The sequence below is a fragment of the Pleurodeles waltl genome, chromosome 8 (genome assembly GCF_031143425.1).
Source record: "Pleurodeles waltl isolate 20211129_DDA chromosome 8, aPleWal1.hap1.20221129, whole genome shotgun sequence".
NCBI classification, from domain to species: domain Eukaryota; kingdom Metazoa; phylum Chordata; class Amphibia; order Caudata; family Salamandridae; genus Pleurodeles; species Pleurodeles waltl.
Genome location: NC_090447.1, coordinates 1,321,274,280 through 1,321,301,757, shown reverse-complemented (window position 1 = coordinate 1,321,301,757; position 27,478 = coordinate 1,321,274,280).

The window sequence follows — 27,478 nt, the reverse complement described above, 5'->3', positions numbered from 1 at the left end:
TGTGTAAAACCAGTCAAATTGTTGAAGGATCAGCTCCTCTTGGCATGTCAATGTACCATCAGGCAGCCTCAGGTCTGCCACCCATTGTTTCATGGCCTGCGAGTGGATTTGGTGGGCCAGAAAACAGCCTGCCTTGTCTCCTCCTTCTTAAAACTTTTGCTTTGTCCAGAGTAGGGCATACTCCACCTTGTCCTCATCCAAGGCCCATAATTGTTTGCGGTGTGTGGTGAGTTGCCTTCTTACTGCTATTGACCCAGTACGTCTATGTGCCACCTCCAGAGCCTTTATGGTGTCTTCTAATTGTTGACATTTGTTACCACGGGTGACATTCAGTCTTGCTGCTATCACTATAAATTGGCCTCTGATGACGCCCGTAAGGGTTTCCCATAGAGTTGTGATGCTGGTTGTTGGTGTATCATTCAAAGTGAGAAGGTGACCTATTGTATCCCTAATGTCCGCCATGATATACTCGTATGCAAGAAGTCCTCTGTTAAGACACCTGTGTTGTCTGTTTGGGATGTAGGAAGGAAGGGTGAGAAAAAAGGTGAGGGGGGAGTCTGAGATAGACACCACCCCAAACTCAGAGCAAGAAACTAAGCTGGTAATGTGTGGCGTGGTGAGGAAAAGGTATATACGTGCATAAGTTCGGTGAGCTGCTGAGAAGGAGTAGGTTCTGTCCACCTGGTGTTGCAGGTGCCAAACGTCAGCTAGTCCCGCACCCTCGATTCACCCCCAAAAACCCTTTGAGAAGGCCCCTGTCTGACCATTCTGGTAGATATATCCAATTGGGGTTCCGGGACGATTTAAAAATCCTCACCTACCACTACGTCCTCATCTGATGTTGTTAGGATCTTCCCCAATGCGTCTTTCAGGAAGCATACCTGGTGTTCATTCGGCCCATAACCATTTGCCATCATCATCTTACACCATCATATGTCAATGTGTAGAGAGAGAAGCCTCCCAGGTATCTGCCTGTATGCAAATTGCCCTCCATGGGAAATTTGTGACCAGTATGATTGCCGCTCCTGTCTGCTGCTCAGGACCCGACGAGTGATATTGACGATCAAACCAGCATGGCTTCAGCCTTTTCCAGTCTGACTGTAGCAAATGACTTTCCTGTAGTAGACATATGTCACTCTTCGTGTCTTAGAGCAGCGAGAGGAGGGCCTATCTCTTCACAGGGGCATTAAGTCTCCGTACATTACGACTAAGGCCTTCATTATGACTTCAGTGGTCTATTTCATAGTCACGCCCGCCAAATGACTGCCAGTGTTGGCAGTCTTCAGAATGCCATATTATATGTGCTGGCCGCTTTCCGCCACTATTTGGCGGGTAAGGCACCAGCAGCCATACTGGCGGTTGGCGGTCTTGTGGAGCCTTGCTCCGTCGCTACTGCCACATCACCACAACACCACCTGCTATATTACAACATTGTAGATGGTGTGGGGGTGTTGAGTCGGCGGAGCACTCGCGGCAGAGTAAGCTCCATGGACCTCGTTCCTTCCCAGACAACCGCAGTGACCACCAGGTAAGGTGATTGTCTGACAGGGCAGGGGGTGTTGAGTGTTGTGTGCAGGAATGGGGGTTGTGTGTGTGAATGGAGGGGGTGGGGGTGTTGTGTGTGTTTGTGTGTGTGTGCAAGTATCTGTGTGCTTGTGTGCATGCCTGTATGTGGGGGTGGGGGATGTATGTGTGCATGTATGTGGAGGGTGGGGGGATGTCATGGCATGTGTGCATGTGTGTGTGAATAAGTGAGCGTGGATGTGTGCATGTATGTATTACAGTGTGGTGTGTCTGCATGTATCAGGGGGCGGGAGTGGTCAGTGCGGTGATGGGGGGCAGTACCGTGAGGGGGGTCGGGCGGTCAGAATGGGGACCAGGGGAGGGGAGCTTTGTTTCTTGGGAGAGTGGGGGGTTTCTGATGGGGTTGGGGGTTCGGGGGCTCCTACATGGACGGCGGGGTTGGGGGTCCTGTTGTGTCGATAGGAATTAGTATGCCTGCCACCAGTATCCTTACCACCAGGGATTTCATTGTGGAGCTGCCGCCATGGAATCCCTGGCGGTAAGGATACTCATTATACCCCAGGCAGTGATAGGTGGACCACCGGGTCGAAGGCTTTCAACCTTCAGCCAGGCAGTCCCACCCACCTGGCGGTACAGGCGGTGAACTGGCTGTGATGCAGCCAGTTCACTGAGGAGATCATTATTTGGCAATCCTGCACCGCCACGCTGTCAGCAGTCTGACCGCAACTGCAGGCGTGGCAGTGCAGGACGGACAAGGTCATAATGACCACCTAAGTATGGTTACCATTGGGAAGACATTTGAAGTTCGCTAAGCTGTGTGTCATTTGTCTTGCCCATTGCTGGAGAACCCTGTTGGATGGACCCATAGGTGGCGATGAAGGGAGGTGCAGGCTTATCAGGGTCAATGTAGGGGGGTAGAAAAAAAAACTGTAACCACGGAGTAAACAATTAACGGTGTTTCCCACCTGACAAAAGAAACAGGAAAGTCTGGGGGTTCAAACCAGTTCATCTGTCCATTGTTCGGTCATCCGCCGCTCAATAAGATCGGAGCTCCGTTATCTGGGTGTCTCTGTCCATTGCCCCTTTTCCTCCACCAGATCACGGCCGCCCGTCTGGACTGACCATCAGTTATCATCTTTTAGGTGGGAGGGGAGGCCGATGGGGCTCTGAAGAGGAATACTATTGGTCTGAGTCTGCCTCTGACACGCTATCACAGCTGTGCAAGCTTTTAAGCAGTGCTGCCCTCTTATTTTGTCTCTCCATCATTGTGGGTTTGTGTGATTTGTTCCTTCGGGTGGTGGATTTTTGATGTCCCCTGTCAGCCCATGGCGGCTGTGCCTGTGATGGTGGCTGTTGAGCTTGATCTCCCAAATGCGACGGCATTCCAGACAGACCCTCTGCATCTTTCAGCGTGCAGATGTTGTGTGTTTCATTCTGCCAGACAAATTGAAGGCAAAAGGGGTGGCCCCATTTATATCTAATTCCTTTCTCTCTGAGGAAGTCCATCACAGGTTGGATGGCTTTGCGACGCTACAGCTTCAGTAAGTCCTGAAACAGGCCGATCCGGTGGCCGTCAAACTCAATCGTGGTCTGGTCATGGATGGCCACCAATATGGCCTCTCTTTGTTTGTAGTAGTGCAAACAGGTAAGTATGTGCTGGACCTGACATGGGGAGCGGACCGTGCCACCAGCTCTGTGTGTTCGGTCAAGCACAGTGCTCAGGTCTTTCAGAGCCGGGCCATATAGTGGAAGAGACAGACCATGAACTCCTCCAGAGCCCGTCACCACTTGTGTCGGCAGTCCTATTATGCAAATGTCAGAACAATGCGATCTGTTCTCCAAGTCTTCTAGTTGATACTGCAGTTCTTGGTTCCTGTCCTGTAGATTAAGGAGCTCCCTCCAGTGGCAATCCAGTTCCTCCTTGTGCAAGTCGTGCGTCTGTTCCAGTGTGTCCACACGTTGCCCCAGGTCAGCAACATCTCTCTTGAGGTCCTTAACTTCTGCTGCTATTTCCTGTTTCAGTGTGGCGAAATCTTCATGAAGAGCGCTGAAAAGCTGCTCCATGAGTGCTCTAATTATTGTCAGCTCTCCGCCCTACAGTGGCCCCAGCTCTGCCCTCTCTTCCCCTTCCGTTGCAGAGACCTCAGGGGTATTTGTTTTCTTGGCAGGGGTCTTATTAAAGAGGTCCTTGAGGGAGCCCTCCTTCATGTTCTATCTCTGAGAAGCCATCACAATTGATCAGTGGAGCAGTAATGGTGAGGTAGTCATATAGCCGACCCTGATGGTCACTGTGTAGGAGGGAGCTACCCTGTTGCTATTGTCCCTGTCTGGATTTCAGCTTCCTGGGTGTGGCCTCAGTTAGCCAGCCATCAAATGAGAGTCCATCTGCGTCAGTGCCTTCAATGCTTTCTCTGGTCTTCTGGTGTGTGGGATGTCCAGGCCGTGTGCAGTATCCAGAATGCGACATCCCGCCCAAGTGCCAGACATGCAGTGCATCAGCTGGCAGGCCCCAGGCATGCGGGATGCCCGTGGCAGCTTCAGCTGACTTCTCACCTCTCGGATGGATCAATGCTGTCACAGTCAGTTTCACAGGCCCCTTCAGTGCTCAGCTCTACCTGGGCTCCAGCTCCATCGACACCAGCCTTCTCTCAACCGTTGGGTCTTAGTGTGGCTTTCCAGGTCCACGGCTCTTCAACACACATAAGCTGGTTGGGGTCATTCGGAAAGCGGCAGGTGCCGGACGGCCGCACCCAGCGATGTAATGGCAGTGGTGGTCTCACCACTTGCCCCCGCCATTGCCTCTGCACTGGGCGTCTCTTTGCCCACAGCTACTCGCTTGTCCTCGCTTGTCACTTCACAGCTCAAGCCTTCGTTCACAGTCTGGCACCCTGACCATGTGGCCTCACACGGACAGTGCTGGTGGCTATTAGGGCGGCGTCAAGGCCCGTCGTTCATCAATGCCCATCTGCCTGGCAGCCCAGTGGCAGAGGGGCAGGCTCCTACCTTCTCTTCTTAATTTTTTCCCCACCAGGCATCACTCTTTCCCCTGCACCAACTCCGCTCCGCCGTGTCCCACCACGTGGCCTTCTTCCCGGCCATTCAATAGGGCCACAGTACCTCAGAGTGCGCCACTGTCTCCGCAGTCCCCGGCTGAACGCTAGGGCTCCTGGGGTCATATGGGGCACCGCTGCACACTTAACTGGCCTTGTCTGGTCTGGTCTCGAACTATGGCTGGTGGTGGAGCTCCGATAGAGCGCTCCTACTGGGCAGCCTTCCTAGTTATGCCCCTTGAGCTATACTTTAATGAAAACAAAGGGTCAGTGTACTCTACTAAGGTTCTCTAGGAGTCCTACAAAGTGGTCCTTAAGGACATGGCACAAACATAATGTGCAAAAGAAAGAACAAACTAGTGAGGAAATAGAGGACATCCAGTACCAGTTGATCCACCTGGAGGAGACTCCTGGGGCTCTGAAAGACCCACAGGTCATTAGGAGGATTGAAGTGCTGAGTACAGAATACAGCAGTCAGCCACAGAGGGATGCTGTGAACCACATGATGGCTACTCATCACAGACTGTACAAAACAAGGGATAAAACAGGCACATTTTTGGCATGGTTGAGAAGGAGAAAGGTCGAAGCCTGCTGGAAGAGGTGTAGTGTAAATCGGTCTGGAGTGACGCACACGCCCGACAGGAGCATGGCAGAGGAATTTGCCAGGTACTATGATGCCTTCTACAGGACACATCCATTGTCAGACACCGGCGGATTAGAGGGTACCTTGACTCAGTAGACACCCAGATACTCTGAATAGAGAGTTGTACGGCCCTTGAAGGAGATATCACACTCCTTCAGGCACAGGCAGCCATTGGGAAACTAAAATCGGGGAAAAATCCTCAGACCTTATAGAATTCCAGCTGAGTTCTTTAAGAGATATGCTGGGCTTCTGGGCCCATACATCTTAAATCTATTGCTTGAGGCTAAAGATAGGTGTGCACTACCACCTGACCTGCAGTGTGCCACTATAGCGATGATACATAAAAAAAAGTAAACCTGAAGCTAGCTGTGAGTCATATCACCCGATTTCATTGCTGAACTTTGGCACCAAGAGTTTGACCAAAGTACTAGCCACCAGGCTCCTCAGGGTCATAGTTCTACTAATAAATAGAGATCAATAAGGCATTATGCCTAGTATGTCCACCAAGCTCAAACTATGTAGGGTCCACAGTTGGACGGTGGAGGTGCGTCATTGGCAGGAGCCACACGTGTTCCTTTCCGTAGATGAGGAGAAGACCTTTGATACCATACACTGGCCCTTCCTTCAGCAAACGCTGAAGTATTTTCACTTTGGCCTCAAATATATAACATGGATAGTGTTGCTATACCAAGCTGCAAAGGTGGCATTGAGGGCCAGTGTTGCCAAAGGAGAGGGGGGACAGGCAGGGATGTCCCCTCTCCTCTTCACCCTCACCATAGAGCCATTAGCCTGCAAAGTCCGAGATCAGCCTGAGATCTGGGTGCTCCGGGTATCTGAAGCTAAAAAAGAAGAAGAGATTTGATTTCACTCTATGCAATGATATCCTCCTATACATTACCAAGCCTGTTAAAATTATCCCGGTCGTCTTCCAGGTCTTTGAGGTTTACAGCACCCACTCCTTGTACAGCATAAATTTAGGGAAAATGAGTGCTATGTCACCCATATGTTTCCCTTGACCCTCTTAGCCTGCCTGGGAGGCTACAGAGATGGAAGGTTTCAATACCTCAGAATGTATATGACTCCCCAGAAGGAGAGGTGCCTTTACAGAAACTTGGGGCAAGTGGTGGTGAACTTTAGGAGGAGAAGCAGAGCACTGACACTTTGACAATTCTGGGGAGAGTAGCTATTTTTAAAATGATTACTCTGCCAAAACTCCTATGTGTCCTTCAGAACACATAGGCCCTCATTCTGACCCTGGCGGTTCTCTACCGCCAGGGCCAACGGGGGCGGGAGCACCGCCGACAGGCCGGCGGTGCTCCCTTGGTCATTCTGACCGCGGCGCTTTGGCCGCGGTCAGAACGGGAAAACCGGCGGTCTCCCGCCGGTTTTCCACTGACCCATAGAATCCTCCAAGGCGGCGCAGCTCGCTGCGCCGCCGAGGGGATTCTGACCCCCCCTACCGCCATCCTGTTCATGGCGGGAAAGCCGCCATGAACAGGATGGCGGTAGGGGGGGTCGCGGGGCCCCTGGGGGCCCCTGCCGTGCCCATGCCCATGGCATGGGCACGGCAGGGGCCCCCTAACAGGGCCCAACTAGGCTTTTCAGTGTCTGCGATGCAGACACTGAAAAGCGCGACGGGTGCTGCTGCACCCGTCGCACGCCTTCCACTCCGCCGGCTCGATTCCGAGCCGGCTTCCTTGTGGAAGGCGCTTTCCCGCTGGGCCGGCGGGCGATCTGAATCAGATCGCCCGCCGGCCCAGCGGGAAAGTCAGAATACCCCTCGCGGTCTATTGACCGCGGGGCGTTATTCAGGCGGATTCCGACGGGCGGGCGGCAACCGCCGCCCGCCTAGGTCGGAATGACCACCATAATATGGAATCTCTGGTGAGCTTATCACTGAAATAGATGGGGCGCTCCAAAATCTGCTGTGGAACAAAGGTTACCCCAGAATAGTATTCAAGATGTTGCAACGCAATCCCTACAATGGTGAGATCGTCCTCCCTGATATACAAGCATATTATTGGGTGGCCCAATTGTTCATCATAAACAAGTGCCTCAGGAACATTTGATGTATAGATTGGAATAGACTCAGTTGTTGACAAAGTCCCATTTACATCATATTTATGGGGGATAAGGGGTTTAGACATCTACTACCGGCTCCTCAGTTGGCACTAGAGGCTTGGGCGACCAGATGTTTAGGGTGGGCAAATAGAGTGACCAGAGAAACACCTCTATGGGAAGGGGCGATGATGAGGGAGTTGGGGAAACTTAAGGGCTTCAGAGCCTGGGACATGATAGGGATTTCCTAGATTGGTGACCTTCTAGAAGATGGAGACCCTATGCCCTATCTCTCTCTTCAGAGGGAGTACCAGCTGAACACGTATCAATACCTAAAATACACACTGCTATAACACGCATGGCAGGATGAGGGACAGGAGGCAATTGAATTACCCCCAAAAGTGTAGGGTACTTATGGGAGAGAAGAGAACATGGCGGTCTACCTCACCTACAAAATGCTCAATAGTCATATGCCTGACAAACTAATTAAGTTAAGAGAAACGTGGAAGAGAGATGTGGGCAAGACAAATGACACAGACTGGGATATCACCCTGACACATCTACAAGAGGTGGCTATTAAATCCAGACTGCAGCTTATACAGTTTAAAATTCTACATAGGCTCTGCTATGACCGAAATGGCATGCACAAAATGGGGAGGGCAATGTCTCCAGGCTGTTTGCGGTGTAATAGGGCTAGAGAAATGTTTGTGCACACATTCTGGGGCTGACAGCCATACACTACTATTGGGTGAAGGTCGTGCGGGAACTCCGCAACATCATGGAGGCTGACATTCCACTAGAGCCCAAGTATGTTCTCCTTGGTGTACTGACGGATGTAGACATCCTGTGAGCCATGCTCTTTTTTTGCAACTTGGGAGTCTTGGTGGCGAAGCCAAGAGCGATGTGGCCAAGCACTGGGGTGTCATGGAGATACTGACCCTGCAGGAATGGAAGGCAGTATGGACATGTACAGGGCTGCAGAAAAGAACACTTATAAAAGTAGAGGGGTGCCCACGTAAATTTGTCAAAGTCTTGGGAAACTGGGCAAAGTACTATGCCTTGGACCTTATTGCAGAGAGACTGCATCTGCACAGGGATAAGCCTGTGTTTGTATAATCATTGTGGGTGCGCATTTGAGCTCTTCCTTGTTGTTCGCACATAAAAACAAAATAAAAATAAAAAACATTGTAGAATGCCATCTTACAGTCATTTTTTGGGGCAATGTTAACAAAATTATAGACATCTTTAAGATCAAGTTGACTGTATATACTGGGTGTCTTTACTTGGTCCTGTAGAGCTTGCCTCCGATGTATGGGGAAACATTTTTGATGGTTGTAGCATTACATTATCTGTACCTGTACAGAGCTATAGTTTCACATTCATTTCAGGAATAAAAAGTATAGGCATGCCTACAGTAGAGGTGAATGAATGTTTGAAGTTATCATGGATGCATTATTGCATTTGCACATTCTCCTTGTCTGTGACAGTGTATGTTCGTCCATAAAGAATAAAAGGACCTGTATCAAATCTATCCTACAATGGTAACTCCAATGAGGGGGCAAGGAATCGGCTGTATTGGTGTTAAATACATCCAGATATGAGGAATATCTAGATGGAATGTTCCCTATAGCTAGAGCGATTTCTTCGCTAGAGACGAAAACAAACAGGCAACAAAGCAGGATATAACTAGGGTGACTACTCTGCTCCTAGTCACAACACCCCTGACAATATTTGACCTAGAAGGTGAACCTTCTTTTTCCCAATAGATAAAAGGATTGTGTTGGGTCAGACAAGGCATTCCTTGGATTGACTACAAATGTGGAAAGGTGTGGGCATGGTTAGTGGCTCATGGAGTATGGCGCATTTCCTTTGGCTCCTGCATGGCTTACTCCATCCCTGCTCAATAGAGCCTTATCTGGCCTCCCACCCCTCCAAAACAAACAGTTGTCGAAAGAGTAGGGTCCCTGTGATCTGGAGGGGCTCTTGGTAGTTGCAAGAGGATCAGGCCCAAAGAAGGAAATCCAACCCCGCGGCATATCCAGGGGCTCCCAGATCAAAGCCTCACTATACTAAGTGAATGACTGAGGCCTGTGCTCTCTAGCAGATCCTGTCTGGGTTTACCATATGTAATGCAGACCGGTGAGTCTGCCATTTGCCCCTAGACCTGGAACTATCCCCACAGCCACAACCCAGATCCCTTGATGGATTGAGATAAAAGGCCATCATTGAGGGTGACATGCAGTAGCCCACGGTGCCTGAGGATTGTAGAATGGCCCAGAATCAAGAACAAGTTATGGTCCTGACAGGGTATAGGTGCAGACAGAACCAATGACCCCAAAGAGAGAGCAGACATCTATGGAGCATTAAGGACTCACCCAGTGGGGCACAATCCACCCCAAGAGATTTCAGCTTGCTACAGTTGGGCCCATTTTTCTACCCATACCGTGGTGGAAGAAATGTAATTTATCATGTGTAGGACCTCAGAGACAGATGTACAAAGCATTTTTTCAGTTTTAAGTGGCCTGATTCACAGAATCCGGACAATTGCGACTGTGAACATGCTTTTTCCATTGTACAAAATGCAGAATGTGATTTGATACCTTTTTACTGAATTGCAATTTGCATTTGGGGATCGGTATTTGGAAGGTTTTTTTTTTTTAGTTTAAGAATTCTAGTTTCAATAAAGAAGCAATTAAATATGCAACAATGCTGCCATTTGATAGAAGAAAAGTATGAAAACTAATATATAGACTATGAACTTTATAGATAAATCAAACGTTGTGCATCTAGTCATTTGGATCCAAAAATAAATAGCATTTGTTATAAAGGACTAAAGAAATATAGACATAAAGGAAAGGAAAGATAGGAGAGGAGAAGAAGGTTGAAAGAAAATAAAAAGGAAAAGTATGTAAATATCTACCTTCATGACAATAATATAGAACACTATAGAAAAAGAAAAACATTCTATCATATGACTAATTAGTCGTATTCTAATTCGAAATATGTAAATGAAGCACTTGGAATATTCAAACAATTCAAGTTTTAGCAACAGCAGAAGATTTGTAGTGAGAGGAGACCATAAAATATATATTTTTAACCAACATAGTAAAAGATTGTAAATTATACCTGTCGAGTGTATGGTTGTAGAACATAAAGTTCCACCATTCCTGAATATTAACATTTCTGTGGTTTTCCAGTTAGGCATTCTAACTTGAAAGCCTAATAGAAGCAACAAGTATACAAATTTACTTAGCATTTTATTCTTAGTCCATAGTATATGTAATCCTCCAAGAAATACTTTTTCAAACGAGAACTGTGCATGCATTCCAGTTATGGTGGTAATCTTGTCTCAAACTTGTCTCCAGAAATTACAAACTATTTGACAATGAAAGAACATATGAACATAAGTACCAGGATATGAATTGCAGTGCCAGCATGTATCTTGCTTAATACGCCTGTGTTGGAACATATGTGCAGGCGTATAAAACATCCTATTGTAAAAATATTATAATATCTGTGTCAAATTGGCTGAACGACCATTAGAATTTATTTTTGCCCATATTTTGTCCCATAAAGAGAGTGGTCAGGTGAGTTGGAGGTCAGTATCCCATAGTATTTCATGTGTAGATTTTGGTCTATTTGGTATGGTTGTGATAAGTGTTTTATAAATAAGAGAGGCTGTGTAAGTTTTATATGGTGAATACTTAGGGCCTGATTCTAACTTTGGAGGACGGTGTTAAACCGTCCCAAAAGTGGCGGATATACCACCTACCGTATTACGAGTCCATTATATCCTATGGAACTCGTAATACGGTAGGTGGTATATCCGCCACTTTTGGGACGGTTTAACACCGTCCTCCAAAGTTAGAATCAGGCCCTTAGTGTGACAACTGTACTAGAAGAAGGATTAGAGAGAAAGATAAGAGCCTCTAAAAGAAGGACATGTAACATATTATACCTAGTAATGAATGAGGATGGTAGTTTATATGTTTTGGAAAGAATTGAAAAAGGGACATTTTGGACTTTTGTTATGAGTTGCGATACAGTAATAAGACATTTATCAATCTATCTCTTCCACAAAAGAGGCTTTCCTTTATTAAGAAGCATTTTACTATACCAAATTGGACCGTGAAGAAATTGCTGAGCTAAAGATATATTGGGGATGAGAAGTAAGAACAGGAATGTGATAAGCGGAGGCAGCCAAAACTTTGGCGGTTGAGACGTATAAATAACTTGTTCAGGGAAAACAATGGAAGTTTCTAATGTAAACCATAACTTAGGTGCAGTGACAACAGGATGAAAGGTAAAAGACTGAATATGATTAATACCAAAGGCCTTGTGATAAAGATAGAAGTTAGGGAAGTTAACTCTTCCTTATGCTTTGAGCAATTTAAACCTATTCGATGATATGCAAGATTTCTTGCCCATTCCGTAAGAATGTAGATAGAATTTTATCCAAGGTGATAAAATATTTCTGAGAAATCTTAATTGGTATCACATGAGGGGAAAAATTAATAATAGGAAGAATCATCCTTGTGTCAAGGCTTCCCCATCAAGATGAAAATAGGGGTGACCCTTTCTGGATAAAATAAGTAATTCTAGTGAGTATACTATCAAGGTTGGTTCTCTGTGTATCCTTGAGATTGTTAGTGGAAATAAATTCTTCAGACCGCCAAGGTGGCAGTGGCGGTCTGACTGCCACCAAAGCGGTGGTCCGACCGCTTTGGCAGCAGTCAGGCCACCACATTATGACCGTGGCAGTTGAGCCACGGTCAGACTGCCAGTCCTGCCAGTTTACCTCCACTGGAGGGACTGGCAGTGCTGGTGGTCCTAATCTGCCAGGGTAGTGCTGCATGCAGCGCCGCTCTAGGGATTACGACCGTCATCTCTGCCAGATTTTACATGGCGGTTGCACTGCCATGTAAAATTGGCAGAGTTAAGGTGCAGGGTGCCCTCTGAGGGTTCAGGCACTGCCCATGCACTTGGCAAGGGCAGTGCAGAACCCTCATGGACAGCGCAACAGATGCTGTTGCACTCTACACATTGCAGCCGACTCAATTATGAGTCCACGTTGCTGTTGCGGGCTGTTTCCGCCTGCTGACCCAGCGGGGAATTCCTAATGGGGCCCGCGGGAAGGCAGCTGCACTGGTGGCAACCTGACCGCGGGAGTTTGGCGAGCAGCCATTTCCAACGGCCAAACTCTTAATGACCCCCTTGATCTTAACTGGATTCCATGAAATCCTGCTGTTGTAAAGGAATGTTTAATGCAGTACTTACTAAGAGGTAAAACTTCAGATTTGTCTAAATTTAGTTTATAACCCACGACTGCGGTGTAGGATCTCAGCTCATTAAAAAAAGTTGGTAGGGATGTGTCAGGTTGTGAAATGAAAAGAAGAGTATCATCAGCAGATGCAGTATACTTAATATGAGTATCTTTGACTTGAAATCTGTGTAATGTTTCAGAAGTTTAAAGTTGATGGAGGAAGGGTTCTATTGCTACTATGAATAAAATGGGGGATACGAGGCATCCCTGTCTGGTATCTCTCTTATGATGAAAGTATGGTGATTGAATTCCATTAAACAATAATGTAGAACGCGGTGAAGAATACAATAAGGAGATGAATTGTAAGAATTTAGGACTGAAACCATGCAATTTTAAGATTTCATAAGGATTTGCCAATGAACTCTATCAAATGCCTTTTCTACATCGAAAGTGAGTGCCGCTAGAGGAGATGTAAGTATAACTGCTCCACTAATAATGTTCAAGAAGACACGTGAATTGTCTGCAATGTTCCTATTTTTGACAAAGCCAAACTGTTCTGGAGAAATTAGAGCTGGTACTATATCAATTAGTCAAAGAGCAAGGGCTTTGGCAAACATTTTAGAGTCTGTGTTGATTGAAGAGATCGGACGATAATTTATATATAAGGTCAAATCACAATCTTTTTTTAAAATAATACAAATCAGTGCTTCTGAGATGCAATCAGTGGAAGAACTAATAGAAAGGAAGTAATTAATAAGTTTAAATAGTTGAGGGAATAAAATCTGAGAAAACTGAAGATAAAATTCAATGGTAATACCATATGGGTCAGGTGCTTTACCTTTTTTGGTAAGCATTTAACCGCTGTTTGAATTTCATCTACAGTGAATTCAGCTTCTAGGAATAACATATCAGAATTAATGAGATTACAAGGTTTTAGATTGGCAATGTAGGAATCTATAAAGGCTCCTGAAGGGCTACTATCTGAGGTATAAAGTGTTTTGTAATATTGTGCAAAACAATCTGCTATATCAGCGTCAAGAAGTAATTAGGTGCCCGTAGAGTTAGTGATGGTCTTTATAACATTTTTTTCCTTTCTCTCTTTCAAATAATTAGCAAGTAATGCACCAGCCTTATTTTTACCACCATAATAGTGAGCGTTAGCTCTAAGAAGCTTAACACATGCTTTTTCAATAGACATTTTAGCAAACTGTATCCTTTTTGCAATCAACTTTTCTAACTCTTCCATATTATTTTTGGCGGTATAGTATATGTCTAAGCTTTTAATTTTAGTTAATAAGAGTGTCATCTATTTTTCCCTGATGTTTTCCCTAGATAAAACATAGTTGATAATATATCCCCTGGATGCTGCTTTAAATGTGCCCCATACAAAAGGAAAAGCAATATCACCAGTATCATTCTGTTGAAAAAAGTTGGAAGCAAAGGATGCAAATGCAATGAGAAATGCCTTATCTGAAATGAATGAGTTGTTCAATCACCAGCTTGACTTGTGGTTGCCTGTAGGTAAGATTTCCAAATCCGTTATTACAGGAGCATGATCAGAAATCAAAATTGACCCTTTCTCGAAGTAAGTTAAGTGTTTTAGAAGATTTGTACTTAAAAATATATAATCGATTCTAGTTTGGATTGATGAGGGGAAGATAAGGAGGAATATTCTTTAAAGTCTGGATTATATATTCTCCAGGAGTCAGAGAGGGAGTGTTGAGAAATAGTATGTTGGAACGCTATGTGTGCTTTAAAAGGTACAGATTTTTTAGAGAAACAGCAGTCAAGGAAGGGATGTAAAATCTGATTACAATCCCCCAATATGAAATTTTGTGAATAATATTGTGTAATTTTATGAGATATGAATATAGAAAAATTAGGGTCTGGATGTGTTGGGCTGTAAACATTAAAAAGAGTGACTGGGATATTGTTAATGGTAAGCTTCACCACTATCCATCTACCTTCATCATCACATTTCTGAAAATCAAAAATCAAAAGAAATATTAAGGCGTTTATGTCATAAAATAATAACTCCTTTTTTGCGATTAATAGAAGGAGATAAATACAAGTTAGCAACCCAAGATTTCTTTAACAAGCCTGTATCTTTGTCAGTAAGATGCGATTCTTGAAGAAGGGCAATTTGACATTTGAGATTAGATAAATATGACAAAACTCGCTGATGTTTAACCAGGTTTAACCGGGCTCTTAAGATCCTTAACATTCCATGTAACAACTCATAAATGAACTGTTAGGTCAGACATAATAACAACTTAAAAACATGTGTGAAGGCATGCATTGAATCTTTAAGAACATACAAGGATATACGGGCAAAGAACATACAAGGATATACGGACAAAGAACAGAAAGAAGATATAAGAGATACAAGCAAACATAATGAGAAGGGAAATGGGAATAAAGAGAAACCTGAGAATAGTACATAGACCAGGCAATACAGGAAAGCAATTTATTTTAATTGCAGGAAAAATTAACATCCCAAAGGATGCAAGGGGTCGGAACACCTAAGGAAGATGGACACGACTCAACTCTGAACGAACACATATATAATATTTAACCATAAACACAATTTCTAAAGACGATAATAGGAAAGGTATGATAAAAGAGATAACAAAAAGGTATATGGATTACAAACTTACCATAAATGACAAAGGAAGATGATGTCAATGGACATAACTCATGCAAGGAAAGTACACTTGGGTATGTGGTCGTCAGACATAACTATAGACTGGAACAAAAGGGAGAGGAGAAGGAAATTCAGTATCATGATCTAATAGAATGTAACCTGAAAGAAAAAAGTAATTATTAGTTACAACATAACGCAAGAAAAAATGTGATCCTATCATGTTCAGGCATTCATAACAGTTTCCATGTTTTCATAACTATGTTGCTGAAGGAAAGTTTGGAGATCATCCGTTTCTTCAAATGTGATTTGTTTGTTTTGATAAGTTGTTTTGAAAAAAAACACAGATATAGCAGCCCATTGCTGATATTTAAAGATTTTAATGGAGGTCTCATATCCCGAAATTGTTTCCATTTTGCAGCAGTTGCATTAGAAACGTCTTGTGTGAAGTAGGCTTTATTTCCAGACCAGTGCAGATTACAAATTTGTTTGGCGGCTGGTAATATTTGCATCAGTTAAGAAAACTGTAGAAAAAAAATAATTATCCCTCTCGACTTAGAAGTTGCAGATGCTGCAGGTTTAGGACCCAAATGATGAGCTTTTTGAATGCTAGGAGGATTGAGATTTTGTAAGTTAACTGTTGTAGGAATTATATTTTGTAGGAAGGCAATAATATTGGAACCATCTGAATTTTCCTTTATGCCGTAAAGCCTAAGGTTGTTCCTATGATTCTTGTTTTCCAAAGACTCTGTAGATTTCTTGAGTTGTGATATTTCTTTTAAAAGATGAGTCACATTAGACAGGGAATCCTCAACGTCACTGAATCTTTGTCCAATAGCTGAAATTCATTGATCATGAGAAGACCATTTTTCTTCAATACGCTGAACTGAGGCGTTTGTTTACCGAATGGCTTTAAGGTTCTAATCTCTTCCATAATATCCTCCGAAGTAAAAGGAGAAGGAGACTTGGAGTGAGAGTCTATAGCTTTTTTGGGACGTTTCACTAACCCAGGTGTCTTCTTGGAAGTGGCCCCTGTCATAGGTGATGGTGAGGCCTTCTTGCGGTTGCAGTCTCACTCCATTATCGCTGTAAGATGGTTTGGGCAAATGTCCTTTTGATGATGAGGTTTCCTGATTGTAGGCTTGGCAACAATGGAAGGTGAATTAGATTTATATTTCAGTTTATGAGGTTTGCCCATGAGGAGTGAGGATGTTTATATCTCCTGTAAGTTGAGGCATGATTTTTCCTCCTAAATGAAGAGTATGGGTCACACAACTGAAAAGGTTAAGAAGAGGAATTTAAAAAATAAATATGTCATCTTAAATTCCTCTGCAGCAACAAGTAACAGAAATTTACCTGCTTATGCCAGGCATTAACCATTGCCAAAGAAATCATAAAAGTATCTATCACCATTTACATGATACTTCAGGAGTATTCCTCACTCCAGCAATCACTTGAGAGGAGTTTATTAAAGAATTTCCCTCCTATCTGAAGTAAGAAATTATTATTTTTTTAAACTCAGTAAGTCCAAGTGACAGCAAAAGAGCTCATGCAATGAGGGTTATCCTTAAATTACTTATATAATGATAACTGAGGTATCACAATTTTACCTCAGAATAGTGAAGGAGAATTCAAAATGGCAGCCATAGTGATGTTAAAATAAAATAAAGGAATTCACCTCCTTAAAATTGATAAAAATACATGAAAAAGACATGAGGCAAAAGTGCTGTACTTCTGTGCCCACATGCTTCATCTGCCAAAATGAAGTCAGAGAAGCCGCTACGTCTTCCGATCGTTGGAGACGCCTGGGAGCTCCAAAGTTAAGCAGCCATCTTGTGTGACATCCGCGCTAGCCAAATAGGTATTGTATGTATTAATATAAAACTTTACAGCCATTTTAAAAGTGGTGGTAACCCATTCACAAATGGAAAGGGGCCCCTTCCCTTTGAGAATGATGAAAAATAATTTTTAAGTGCAGACAGTGGTCCTGCGGACCACTGTCTACTCCTAAAAAATGAAACGTAAATTTTTACATTTTAAAGACCACAGGCAGCACTAAAAGAATGCTTTATTTAAATGCAATCACAGACATGGTGGTCTGCTGACCCCAGCAGGAAACCCTCCCTGTGATGGCAGTGAAACCTAGTGGGTCACAAATTGCAGCCTAGCTCAAATGAGTTTCTAATGAGTACATTAGGAATAGTGATTTCCTAACTGAGATTCGCAAGAAATAACAATTAAGAAATTGCTATTCCTAATCTTCTCACATCAGGCCTTAAATTGCTACCGTAATATGCAAGAGTATTGACCTGAATAGGTGAAGAGTACCTGAATTCAAGAATTGACCCTCCCTCTGAAATCTGAATTCCTGCTCTGAAACTGTGGCCGCACATATGCAGGTGGTATTTCACCATTCACAAAGTGCTGCTTTTGTGAATAGGTCACTATGGCCCTCATTATGACATTGGTGGTAAATGCCGCTTACCGCCACGCTGACGGCCCCTAACTTACCGCCGCGGTGGCGAATATCCGTTCACCATATTATGACACACACACACCAATCTGACAGAATACAGCCACATACACAAATCTGCCATACCAAAGGTCAGTGTAAAAGCGGCGGTCCCAAAACCCATACCGCTACGCCAACAAAACAACGCCCATCACATTATAACCCAGGAATCACCACAGCGGACATTCAACGGCAGTAAACCGTTGGCGGTACACACCACCTTGCTCAGAATGGACACCCATATACAAAACAACACTACATTGGCCAATACCAAATACACACACCTGACACCCATACACACACCACACCAACACACACCCACATTACCCACAACCTCTTACGACCACCAATTGCCACCAGGAGACTGAAAAGAAGAGCACAGAGACAACTAGACACACACCACTTACACCTATACACATTCCTCACACACTCCAGATCACACACCCCACCACATTTACCAACACACTCTCACCAACACACATCACACAACACCCATGGCACCACAATGGCACCCCTGTTTCACTGAGGGGGAATTAAGGGTCATGGTGGAGGAAATTGTCAGGGTAGAGCCACAGCTCTTTGGAGCACAGGTACAGCAGATATCTATAGCAAGGAAGATGGAGCTATGGTGGAGAATCGTGGACAGGGTCAACACCGTGGGACAGCACCCAAGAACAAGGTGCGACGTCAGGAAGAGGTGAAACGAGGTACGTTCCATTGCAGCAAGACACCAGCTTGCCATACAGAGGTCTGGTGGGGGACCCAACCTTCTCCCCCACAACTCACAGCATGGGAGGAGCAGGTTCTGGCAATACTGTATCCTCAAGGACTCACTAGAGTAGCCAGAGGACTGGACACTGGTAAGTCAACATTTAACACTTATCACCCCCCATACCTGCATGCCATCTCACACCCTCACTCCCATCACTCCACTCCATCCCACATACTGCACCCACACATCTCACTAATCCCAATGCCAAGCCCTGCATGCCATACCAATGCACGACAACCCCTTCCCAGCCCTGCATGGATACCAATCACCAAAGCATGCACAGCATCGGGAAACTACCATAACCACAATGCATCACCATACATACACAAGCAAAAGCTGGCAGGGCAGCACCAACCACAGAGGGGAAGCTACGGAGGTACAAATGTCATACACTTGAAGCATAATACATCATTTACATCCCCACAGGTACCCCAACCAATGTCAGTGGAGAGGAGGTGTCACCACTATCCAGTCCCCCATCAGAAAAGGCCCCCAGTAATGACAGTAACTCTGGCCTTCAGGATCTGGAGGACCTACCTGGCCCATCAGGGGCCACTGGACAGTCAGTCACCCAAGGCCACTCACCGACCACCACAGAGCCTCCTCCATCAGGAACCAACACCACAGCATCCACCCAGCATACCCACATCTCTGTCCCCAGGACACGTCACTCAGCAGTGGGTACACCTGTACAGGGACCCCAGGTCACATCTCACAGCCAAGACAATCAGGGACCTGGGGTCAGTGGTAGTGGGCACACGGTTCAGGGGACAGAAGCACAGGCCAACAGGGACACTGGGAGGACTGCTGTCCACCAGGGGGAGGACAGGACCAGGGAACCGACTCTCCAGGAGGCACTCTCCGAGATCATGGGAGCCTACCAACATTCTCAGGACACGGTCGGCCAGATCCTTGACAACGTACAGGAGAACAGGCAGCTGCAGGAGGGACAGTATCAGGGGATCAGGGAGGACTTGCAGGCCATCAACACCACCCTGATCTCCATAGCAGGGGTGCTGGCAGACATGGCTAAAATCATGAGGGAGGCAACAGCACACCAGCGGGCCCCTACCACTAGCCAGTCCATCGACCAGCCCTACACTTCCACTGCCACCAGTGGACAGGAGGCCCCACCACAGGACCCACAGGCCACCAGTATCCTTCCCCCTGCAGAAGGTGAACCACCCCACAAACGTTCCCTGTGAACCAGACAGAAGCCAGAGACAATTGCCAAGACCACCGCCAGGAAATGGGACTCTCCTGATTGTCCCCCTTGTGTCCCTCTCTGTCACCTTGTCCACCTTAAACTGTCATTGCTCCCGTTCCTATGCCCCCCTTGGACACTGCACCTGTGCTATAAAAAGACTGAAAAAATACCCTGAACTTTCCTCCATCACCACCCCATTCCATTGCACTTTGCCCTCTATTTTTTAGCACTATAATAAACACTCTTGGATAAAACTCGACCACTAGTATTTCATGTGTTGCAAATTTGTATTGATTGAAACAGCTACAACCATTGCAAATGAACCGCACATAGTGAGAGTATAGAATGAATGACCTGTTGCTGGCTGTTGTGATCACATCAGGACATTGATGTCATATCACCAACATCTGTAAAATGACAATCCATAGGCAACAGTAAGCAGGGGAAACAAGTGGGTAATGCCAGCATGCCAATGCCACACAAAATACAACAAGTCATAGAAATGTGAAGTTGCACTGTCTCACCTGTGTGTCATTGGAAGTACTGACGGATCACTAATATTCTGTTGTCCTCATCCTCTGCCTCCCCATCCTCACTGTCCTCAGGGTCCACCGCTGCCACAGGGGCATCTCCAGTTTCCTCCTCCTGCAGAAAAGGAACATGGCGTCTGAGGGCTAGGTTGTGCAACATGCAGCATGCCACTACTATCTGGCAAACATTCTTGGGTGAGTAGCACAGGGATCCACCTGTCAGATGGAGGCACCTGAACCTGGCCTTCAGGAGGCTGAAGGCTCTGTTAATTATCCTTCTGGTTCACCCATGTGCCTCATTATAATGTTCTTCAGCCCTTGTCCTGGCATTCCTCACAGGGGTCAGCAGCCACGATAGGTTTGGTTAACCAGAGTCACCTGCAAATATTGAGGGACAACATTAAGCCACACACTATCCTATTTGGCCAACAGCATAGGCATACACCAACATACACTGGGTGGGGACCAAGGCTCACCTATAAGCCACACTCTGTGCCTCTGTAGGTGGGCCATCACATTTAGGATACTGCTATTCCTCAGGTCAAAGGCATCATGCAGTGACCCAGGATACTTAGCATTGACTTGGGAGATGTACTGGTCCGCCAGGCACACCATCTGCACATTCATGGAGTGGAAACCCTCACGATTCCTGTACACTTGTTCATTTTGCCGGGGGGGGGGGTCAAACGCAATATGTTTTTCCGTCAATCGCACCAATTATTTTGGGGATATATCCCATTGCATAAAACCCTGCCTTCACAGTGGCCAAATCTTTCACCTGGGGGAAAGTAATGTAGCTGCATATGTGTTTCATCATGGCGGACAAGACTCTTGCCAGCACGATTGAGAACATTGGCTGTGACATTCCTACTGCCAAGCCCACTGTCACTTGGAAAGAACCAGTTGCCACTAAATTGAGCACAGATAGAACTTGCAAAAGAGGGGGGATCCCAGTCAGATGATGGATAGATGAGATCAGGTCAGGCTCCAACTGGGCACACAGCTCTGTCATTGTGGCCCTGTCTAGTCTATAGGTGAGTATTATGTGCCTGTCCTCCAATGTAGCTAAGTCCACCAGGGGTCTGTACACGGGGTATGTCTCCATCTCCTATTCATCCGCAGTGATAGGTATCTAAGGGACACAAGAGTGAGTAGGCTGTCACAATTGGAACAACTATATCACAACAGCAGTCCACATCATAGAATCATGTTTTGGGACAGTGGAATTTATAAGTATGTGCTTTTTTTCCTGTTATGCAGCAATTATTGATAGGCCTGTTCACACCCCCTGAAATGGCGAACGCTTGTCCTGTGTGGAGGTACAGGTGGAAGTGAGGTAATTCTTTCAACACTGTGCGCCATGGGGGTAGGCGGTCATGAACCACCATGCAATTACTTATTGGATAATATTAGGCCCTATGGGGTACAGTGGCCAATGGGGATGTACGCCTGTGGTGACGGTAAACACCGCCGCGGATGTGACCGCCATTTTATTTCACATTCCTCACTTGGATCCTGACCTTCTACAGGAGAGGGCATACACTGCATGTGTTGCTGTGACCTGTGTCTGGAACCTACCATGGCCCGTGTGACAGGGTAAAGGGTGCCAGCCTTCACTTTGGAGGAGTTGGGCGCTTGAGGGCATCACAGCAGCCACAAGGGGGTGAGTACAGTGGGTATCATTACAACTTATGGCTGGTGGGGTGGTATCCGGGTGGTGGTTGTGTGTTAGTGGGTGCCCCTAAGGCAGTGGTCTCCAAACTTTTTAGTGCCGTGCCCCCCCAGTTGAAAAACAAAAATGATTGGGCCCCCCTCAGAATTTTTCACACAGTAACTTGCTTCTGCTTAAAACAAAGGCTTGTTATCTGTTTAATGCTTCTTTTGTCTAGAGTCTGGCGCACCCCCTGGGATCACTTGAGGCCTGCCAGCGGGGCCCACCCCCCAGTTTGAAGACCTCTGCCCTAAGGCCAGGCCAGACATAGCAGCATAGGTCCTCTGAATGGTAAGGGATGAATGGCAAATACAGGTATCCTAGCTTGTTATTATTAAGTTCTAGGCAGGGCTGCGTGGATCTCAGGTGTGCTGCAGTTGGCAGTGTGTGCTCCTCCTCATGCCTTGGTGACTAGCCATATTACTGGTAGTGCAATGCATAGTGTGTAGGCCTTTTCCCTGTGTGTGAGGGTGCTGTGTATGCCAACGGTGGTGTTGGTGCAGTCATTGACCCAGTGTATCCTTTGTCTCTCTCCCCCCCTTTCTTGTTTTGTCATCCTGTTGTTATGTGCATTATCATCATCTGGCAGAGAAGCAGAGGCACTGGTGACAGAGGAAGCTGCATCCCACAGGGCCCTGGAGGCAGAGTCCACCGACGCCGAGGGAACCAGTGGGACGGAGGGCGAGGGGTGCACCACGGCAGAGACTGGAGGGGACAACACAGACTCTGATACCTCCTCCAAAGGGAGCTCCCTGGTGGTGGTGGACACCTCTGTGACAACCCCAGCTGCAGGTATAACTGCCACCCCCTTGCCAGCACCACCCTCCCAGCATCCCTTTAGCGAGTTGCTCTGTATGGCAATAAACCATTATGAATGCCATCCAGGGGCTTGCATCCCAGATGCAGCAATGCAATGCATTCCTGGAGGTCATTCACAGTGGATTCAGGCTCTGGCCTCCTCTCTGATGGCAGCCATTGTCCTTGTTTCCACCGCGCCCCCTCCAACTTCCACTTCACAGTCCAATTCTCCTCAACCCCAACTCATCCCAAGCACACAAACAGATGAGCATGCACAAAAGACAACACCCAAGAGTGCCACCGGCAAACACAAGCACCACACTTCATACCACAGGCACTCAGACAAACACCATACAGTTGCAGACACGACAACATCCACTGCCTCCACCATCTCCCCCTCCTCTTACTCCTCCCCCTTCCTCCCAGTTATGTCCACACTCACACCTACATGCACAAGATTAATATCCACTACCAGCATCACCACGCCAAGCAGAACACACACCTGACTGGCAGACACCTCCACAACATCCATGGACACGTCCCCTGTGTCCTCTCCCACTGTGTCTGTCCCCCTCCTAAAGGACACAAACGCAAGCACTCAGACACCCAACAGCCATCCACCTGCACCCAAAACAAGCAGACATACAGCTCCAACAACCACTCCCTCATCCTCCACTCCCAGTATTCCTCCTGCCCTAACGTCCCTAAAAAGTTTTTCCTTTCCCAAAATGACCTCTTCCCACCCCTCTCCCCGTCCTGTACGTATGGGCAGGATATCAAGGACACATCCAAGCACCTCAGCCACGGGGACAGTGGTAGCACCACCTACTCGTGATGGTGAGGATACAAGACCTACATCACCAAAGGGGGAGGAGCCAGCACCCCCTGGGATGAAAGGGAAGAGTCCTGCATCAGCTGTGAGGAAGGGGAAGGAGCCTGCACCAGCTGTGAGGAAGGGGAAGGAGCCTGCACCAGGAGTGAGGAAGGGGAAGGTGCCTGAACCACCAGGCAGAGAGGGGAAGAGCCCATCCACCCCTGCCAGGAAGGGTAAGGGATCCGCGACCCATGAACAGGAGGACAAGAGGCACTCTATGCTGGCGGAAGCTGTCAGGCTAACACCGCTGCCACCACCAGCTGGCACAGGGCCCCACCGCCAGCCACGGATGTGCAGCCGTCAGTGAGTGCAGGGGCTGCCCAGGAGCCTCCCCCAACCACCACCACCATGCGGCCATCAGTGAGTGCAGGGGCTGCCCAGGAGCCTCCCCCAACCACGACCACCATGCAGCCATCAGTGAGTGCAGGGGCTGCCCAGGGGTCTCCCCCAACCACCACCATCATGCAGCCATAAGTGAGTGCAGGAGCTGCCCAGGAGCCTCCCCCACCACCACCACCACCACCATGCGGCCATCACTGCCGGCGGACGCTATGTAATCCATTTTCCAGGGGCTACTGTGCGGGCTGCCCACTCCAGACTCCGTGGGCAAGTCACCCACTTGAGAGACCATGGCCTTGCACTCCCTAGGACAGAGCAATGGGCATGTTGCCCCCTCCAGAACCAGTGGGCAAGTCACCCACTTGAGAGACTGTGGCCTTGCACTCCCCAGGACAAAGCAATGGGCATGTTGTCCCATCCAGAACCAGTGGGCTTGTTCCCGTATCCGGCTGAGGTGCCCTGCCCTCCCCATGCGGTGCCTGCCTATTTCCAAACTGCAGTGTTCTATCCGGATGTGCTCATGATTCGAGTTGGGCCTTAGACTGTGCCCTGTGGCCATGTGGGCCTTTTGAACTTTGGACTGGACAGTGTCCCTTTTTTGTACATGTGTACAAATCTGTTTCAATGCCAAATCAACTTATTAATTTTGAGGTTGATCTGATTACAATCACTTTCGTCGATTCCTGTTGTCCTTGCATTATTCTGCCGATTTTCGGGGGAAATTGTCTTTGTAATGCAACTGGTTGTGTGTATGGTGTGTGTGTGTGTGTGTGTCGGGTGTGTGTTGTGGGTGTGTGTGAAACTCTCTTTTTCCTCCCACCCTCCCTTGTGTGCTAGGGGCTGTAGTCACAGTCATCGTCTTTGTCGGCGTTGGTGTTCCAGGTGGAGCATAACGTAGAAGATCATGGGGAAATCTTGCAGTTCGTTCCATGGCGGCGTGGTTCTTCCCTGTGTCTCCAGTGGTGAGTCCTTTCACTTCTGAGCTCTGTCTCCGCCAGGCTTTTGTTGGTGTTGGTACCGCCCCGGAAAAGGTGGGGGTTTCCTGTATCAAAATATGGTGGGCGGAACTTTGTCTTCCACCTGGCTGTTGGCAGTTACTGCCATGGTGACTGTTGTTTCCGCCCTGGCGGTAGCTGTGGTACATTGGCTGTCTATGGGAGATATCACTGCCATGGTCATAATTTGGCGGTAATTCCCACCACTTTATCACCCACCGCCAGGGTCGTAATGAGAGCCTATGTGTCCTTGTTAGATCTTCTGAGATTGTCTGCGTTTAATTCTACCAGCGCTTTCATCTAAGGATGTCTAACTGAGATACACAATAAACACTGAGTCACATTGCGAGGAGTTTGCTGTGTTCCTGAATTTGTATTTTCTATTCAGTCTATAGTTTTCAGTAAGCCTTAAAATTACTAGCCATTGTCTCCCGAGTCATAATTTTCCAAGGTAATGAAAGTCAACAGGTATAAAAAATAGTCTACATGCTTACAAACGTTGCGAGGCAATACGATTTTAGGTATTCTCCCTTTGACCCTGCCTAAAGTTTTAAAGGTGTGTTCTGTAACTAAAAGCAAAACTAAATAATACAGTTTGCAAAAGATATGGCATGCATGATTAAACGTTTCATATGGGCAGAAAGTTAAGCACTTTGTCGGTGCTTATGCGTCTAAGTAGTTTTTGGGAATATTATTGAGATAAGGTGATTTCAACATAGTGGGGAGTTCATCATGATTTAAACAGCATTTGCACTGCAAGAAAAAAAGAATATCTAAAAGCTTTTAAATATATTTTCTAGCAATACTTGCCTAATGTGCCATTTGGGCAGAAGCCAATCTTAAATAAATCCCAAGGCTTTCAGCTTAAAAACGTTGATATGCAAATAAACACCTGCTAAATTCTGACATAACTGACCTCCGTGCACAGCATGAACATGTTTTTAAATTGTAAAGCCCCGCTGACGCACATTACACACACAGCATGTGACTGGTTGATGTCTTTCCATTGCCTTCATCTCCAAGGCGACTGAAGGGAAATCTGCATAAAAATCCTTTTTAAATGTCATAATTCGTATCGCAATTATAATAGAGACTTTAAAAATACAAAGCCAATGCACAGAGGCTAGGCAGTAAAGCCAAAGCAATATAAAAGCAAGTCAGTTTGAAACTTTTTTTGTTCTCTGTATGCCTAATAGGTAATTATTGATGTGATTTCAGGGTTTAATTACCTCGGGATGCAAACATTTCAGGGTCATTAAATTGGGGTATAAAAAAACTGAAGGTATTTTTATAGGACAAGTCTGTAAGGCCAGTTAAGTTTAAAAATAAGAAAGTGCAAAGTTAAGGGCAGAACAAAGTTTGGGGTCACCCCATAAAAAAAGCAGATATATACACGAGAAGGTAAGAAGAGGTCAATAACAAGGGTTAAGGGCAAAAGGATAAACAAGTTAGGGAAATGTGAGACTTACTTTTTAACATCCAGATTTAACAGGTCAAGATTTTACAGGATAATACAAGGAAAAAAGCCTGACATAAACCACAAAATTAATTACCAGTGATTAATCTCAGAGTGAGTAATCAATCCAATATTATCATGTCGAACCAACAATGTGAGCCCCAATTTTCAAAGAACCTCCGCACTCACGGGGAAGACTTCAGTCATCGTGAGGAAATCACACGCCGTACTCCAATGAGTGTGTAAAAGGCCATTTTATTAGGACAGGATTGCAAACACTGCAAACATATAAACATTCTAATATTTATAATACCATCAAATATATTAAACGTGATCCCCTTCGCCACCCCACCATTCTCACACCATAATGCTTTACTCATTCCATCCACCTTTCTCCCATTAACCTCCTTCTATTCCCAAAGTCGTCCCTACTTCATTCCCAAACATCCTGCAATGCAGCCTCCTTCTCCTGCTACAGGCTTCCCACAAAAACATCTTCTTTCGCCTTTGCTCTTTTCTTCCCCCACCCCGAGGGGGGCATCTGCCTGCATCTGACTCTCGACTCCCTCAGCTACCACCCATCGACCATACAACCTGTCCTACAATGGCAGCCTCTCAAAACAGCAAGTGTGGCCAACCAAACCCTTAAGTTTTGTAGGGTGTGTGGGTGGCCAAGCAAAACAGTCTTCCTGGTGGTGTGAGAAGTCAGGAAGAAGCCGTAACATCCTCTCCCGACTCCCTGAATATCCCTGCTTGCAAACCCCACCCCCACCCACAACCCTTCAATTCTGTCCTGCCTGCCTCTTCCCCATAGAAATTTCAGGGAAAAGACTAGGCTGCGCCTAGCTACCCTCAGGACCCTCCATCATGAGCCAATCACACTCTGTACTCCAATGACTCTGTAAAGGCCATTTTATTATGACAGGATTGCAAACATTGCAAATATATAGCCAATCTAACATTTATAATAACATCAAACATATTAAACGTGATCCCCTTCTCTACCCCACCATTCTCAGGCTCTAATGCTTCACTCATTCCTTCCACTTTTCTCCCAGTAACTTCCTTTCATTCCCAAAGTATACCTCACTTCAGTTCCCAAACA